At 38.3% G+C, this 5,088-nt stretch overlaps 1 pseudogene; it reads left to right on the top strand.

The window, feature by feature from the left end:
- Positions 1-4,215: 4,215 nt before the first annotated feature.
- Positions 4,216-4,764, top strand: LOC108311349 (annotated as a pseudogene).
- Positions 4,765-5,088: the final 324 nt, after the last annotated feature.

Raw genomic sequence — 5,088 nt, 5'->3', positions numbered from 1 at the left:
CAAATGCAAGTTGTTTCCAAGATGTGTTACAAATTGCAGAGATACACTGTTAATTTCAGAGTAACTTTCTAGAGAATAGAGAGGTGAGTGGCTTAAGGCTGCAGTGGAGAGAAGAAACACTGTATCAAATGTACATTGAATATAAGTTGCTTCTCTGGAAATACTAAAATGAGAAAATGTGGATTTATAATTGAGGAAATGTAATACATAAACATTTAAGCACCTTGTCTTCACCTTTCCCAGCTGGAGCATACCTGCAGCTGGAGGCTCAGATAGGACGTCAGAGGGACTTCCAGAGAATAGAAACATGATCCCACTATTTTGGGAGGTGACAGAGTAGCAAAAAAAATTTTAGATATAGTTTATATACAGTCAAATGCCCAGGTCTTATGTGTATAGCACAAGCCCATGTTGAAAATCATATAAGCTCCTTTTACAGTATTTTAAACAAGTCTGGGTCTAAATACAGCTGTATTGAAATTTGGAGTAAATATGTCTAGATGTAACATTGATTACAGAAAAAAAAAAACACCTCTTACTCAATATCAGAACACTTTTAGGGCTTAGGAGAAAAGAGAACTTATATTTAATAGCTGGTTTTTATGTGCCAGGCATTTTCCTTTTTTTTTTTTTTTTAGACAAGGTCTTTCTCTGTCACCCAGGCTGGAGTGCAGTGCAGTGGCACGATCCCGGCTCGCTGCAACCTCTGCCTCCCAAGTTCTAGCAATTCTCCTGTCTCAGCCTCCCAAGTAGCTGGGACTACAGGTGTGCACCACCATGCCTGGCTAATTTTTGTATTTTTAGTAGAGATGAGGTTTCACCATGTTGGCCAGGATGGTCTCGAACTTCTGATTAACGATTTGACTGCCTTGGCCTCCCAATGTGCTAGGATTACAGGCTTGAGCCACTAGACCTGGCCCCATATTTTTTTTTCTTTGAAGACCTGCCACAACCCTGTGAGTTACTTATTAACACCTCCATCTCACAGATGAGAAAATCAATTTGTATAATTAGCCCCAAAGGGACAGACTATTTTGTAATTCCAAATTGAGCCTAGAACCATCCTTCTTCAACTAATATGTTTTTTTCTCTAATTATAATTTAGTTAAATTAAACTCATTCCTTATCTAAGAGACACTCAATCTAATTTCTTACAATATATTAAGACTAATGGAGAACCTCCTTTCTGCCCAGAACTATACTAGTTATAGGAAGAAGACAACTGAGATAAAATTTGGGTGCCATTTTTTAATTGCTCAGTTTGGAATGAGTCCAGATGAGATTAGCCAGAAAGGTAAGTCATGTTTGATTTGTCTAATCATTGTTAGACTAAGCAGAAAGTATTTATGGAATAAAGTGTCATGAACAAGCATAGCAGAAACTAGTGACTGTTGATGTAGCCATAGAAGGAAGGATAGAGAAAGAAAATAGAAGAGAAAGAGAAAATATTGTTTCTCAATTTCTCAATGCTGGCCCTACAAATTGGTAGACAGAGTCCATATCTGCCCCTATCCTACAAACTGGCAGAGTCTATGTCTGCCCAGATGGTGTGGAAAATATATTTCTCATCCCTACCCCCACTACTACTCAGAGGAATGACAAGGAGTGATTTCCCTGCAGCTGGAAGGCTATGAGGCCTTCATTGATCTATCTGATCAAATTTTGAATAATTCTAGGAAGGATGGATAAGTTTACTATCTTATCCAATAACTGCTCAGGTATTAATTATCACATTAATTAATAGCAAAGGCATGTCAATGCCATGCAGGAACGGGTCCCAGAAGAGCGAGGGATGCCAGTGAGATTGAAGAGTAAGATGTTCATAGTAGGGTCAGTGAAGGAAGATGGGAATGGGCAATTTCTTTAACTGTACCTTTTCGGCACCTATGCTATAATGCCGTGGTTATCCATCATAGAACTTTGATCCTATCTTCTGGGACCTGAACTTCAAATTGGATTTTCTAGAAAATCCATCTCTCCTATGGCCTCTCAGTTTTGATATTATTCAGGGATACACCCCTCACCACACACACACACACACACACACACACACACACACAGTCCCCAGGACGGCTTTCTTAGTAAAATTGTTTATTTATGTTAGGAGTTTTCTAAAGGTACTTTATGTTTGACTCTTCTTTTTATCTATATGAGAATCTAGGACTTCATTAATGAGGTGACTTCTTGACTTAGCCCCACTTTAATTCTTGTTTTATGAAAGACATATTTAAAAAAAAAGAGAGAGAGAAAAATTGAGAGTTGGGTGCCTCAGTCTTACAGACAGCCAATCTCTTGGGGAGTGTTCAAGAGTTGAGTATCTAGAACTTCAAGTGAGAGGAAGTGTGGACTAAGCAGATCGGACCCCATGTGAAGGTGAAGTCTCAGATACATGGTCCAATGTGTTAAAGAAGTTTCATTTCTTTCACTCATTTGCACTTCCATTTAACAAATATTTATGGAGTGTCTACTTATATCAGGCCTGTGTCAGGGATACAATTGTGAGCAAGACAGCCTCTGCCCCCCAGTCCTCCGTCTTGTGAAGAATACCAGTAAATTATAGGAAAAGTACAGGGAAGGGGCATCTAATCCAAGCCTGCGGTTTTATTTTTAAGTTAAATTCACCTTTTCAGTGGCTCATTTCCATGCCCTCCATCTAACCCCAGTGTAGGTTAAGAATAATGTTAAAAGATCTGGGTAAAAGCCCATACTGGCTTTTTTCTACCTGTCTTATCCAGGAACTGCCCAAACTTCCATAATGAATCAAAAAGGTGCCTGCCCCAGCAGTCAAGTCAAGTCCTGTAGAAATGTAGATTTCTGGGTGTTGTTTTCAAAACTATCATTACCAAAGAATAGTTACTTAGTGTCTAAGAAATAAGGGAGGTAGAGTGGGTTGGATGGTGGTCCTCAAAATATGTCCAAGTGTTAACACATAGAACTTGTGAAGATGATCTTAGAAAAAGAATCTTGTAGGTTCTTAACTTAACGCAATTAAATTAACAATGATCATGACATCATCCTAGATTTAGGGTGGGCCCTAAATCCAATGACTGGTGTTCTTATAAGAAAAAGGAAAGGGACACTTGAAATGTAGATACACAAGGGAGAAGTCCATGTGAAGATAAAGGCAAAAAGTGAAGCCATGTGCCTTCAAGCCAAGAAATGCCAAAGATCATCTGCAGTTGTCAGAGTCTAGGAGATGCATGGAATGGATGATTTTCCCTCAAAGCTTTCAGAAAGAACGAACCCTATTGATACCTTGACTTCAGACTTTTGGATTCCAGAACTAACAGAAAAAAAGATCCAGTTGTTTTAAGCCACCAAGTGTTTATACTAGGACACTAATCAGAGGGTTAATGAGATTTTGCTATTATTATAATTCCTGAATAGACAGGAGAGCAAAAACTGGGATAAAGGGATTCTAATCCCTATAGAGAGTGATAGAGGGGATGAGCATCTGTCCCACACCCTTAAAGAGACAAGTCTATGTGGCTGCTTTTGTACCACATGACCCTATCCCTCCTAGATTTCAGCTACTGGATAATATTTGGACAAAAATTCCAAGGTGATCTAGATGACAAGTAGGTCAAGCTACACATAGTGCACTAGCAGAATCAGAGACAAACATACTCCCAAAAACTTTTGGAAATATTTTGATATTTGATATTTCAAAATAGAATTAAAATAGTAATCATGACAAAAATCAGAAGTTTTCTTGAATTTTTTTATATTTGTCATACATGCATGAATATGAGTGCCCCAATATGAAATCATTCCCTACTCTCCCATTGAGAAAGTCAAGAAGAAAGTTTTGTTTGCCAATGTGAGTGATAAACTTTTAGTTATGTAGATGAAATAATTAAGTGCCTGCTTATTGTATCTAATTAAGTAGTTATATTTGCATATGATAAATTATGTATAAAATATATCAATTTAGACGTATGTTCTTCTTTCTAATAGATCACAAAACACTTTTGCTCAAACTCTTCAAAAGTATATTTGATATCAGCAACCCGACCCTGGACCACCCAGCCGGGGTGACGCCACCCCTCCGCCGTGCTGCCCTGCACGCATCTCCCAGGCTTCCCCCGCCTCCCCGCCCCCTGGGATGTGTCTGGAGCTGCAGTGGTGCAGGGCCTGAGACACTGCAGACCTGTGACCCAAAGCAGCTCGGAGGCAGTGAATACCATCTCTTCAAGTCTGCAATAAAAAATAGCCTCCAATAAAACTACATGGCAAAAAATGGGAAGCAAACAGAATGGAAAGAATGAAAAAGTTGAAGAGGCAGAGCCTGAATAATTTGTGGTGGAAAAAGTACTAGATCAACGTGTAGTGAATGGGAAAGTGGTATATTTTCTGAAATGGAAGGGATTTACAGATGCTGAAAGCACTTGGGAACCTGAAGAAAATTTATGTCGTCCAGAGTTGATTGAAGCATTTCTTAATTCTCAAAAAGCTGGCAAAGAAAAAGATGGTATAAAAAGAAAATCTTTATCTGACAGCGAATCTGATGACAGCAAATCAAAGAAGAAAAGAGACGCTGCTGACAAACCAAGAGGATTTGGCAGAGGTCTTGATCCTAAAAGAATAATTGGTGCCACAGACAGCAGTGGGGAATTGATGTTTCTCATGAAATGAAAAGATTCAGATGAGGCAGACTTGGTGCTGGCCTCAAAAGAGGCAAATATAAAGTGTTCTCAAATTGTAACTGCTTTTTATGAAGAGAGACTAACTTGTCATTCTTGTCCAGAAGATGAAGCTCAATAATTGTTCACATTGTTTATATATGTGTGTGTGTGTGTATGTGTGTGTATTCTCATATGTATATATATGTACACACACATATATAGATATAATTTGGGTCTTGGTGTTTGATTTACTAGTGTGACAAAGTAACTACATTCTAATGAAATGATCATTTTGAAAGTAGCGTTGGAAGAGTTGCTGGGTTTTTTTTTTTCTTTGCATCCGTAGCACTGGTTACTTTGAACAAATAAATAAAAGCTTTCTGTAGTTGCTTCCTTTATCAGAAAAGAACATTTGATACCATGGTATATTATTGCCTCTGCATCAGAGAACAGCTTTCTAAAT

This window comes from Cebus imitator, unplaced genomic scaffold (genome assembly GCF_001604975.1).
Source record: "Cebus imitator isolate Cc_AM_T3 unplaced genomic scaffold, Cebus_imitator-1.0 Scaffold113, whole genome shotgun sequence".
NCBI classification, from domain to species: Eukaryota; Metazoa; Chordata; class Mammalia; order Primates; family Cebidae; genus Cebus; species Cebus imitator.
Note: the sequence above shows the minus strand (reverse complement) of the source record. Positions and strands in the feature narration are given on the sequence as shown.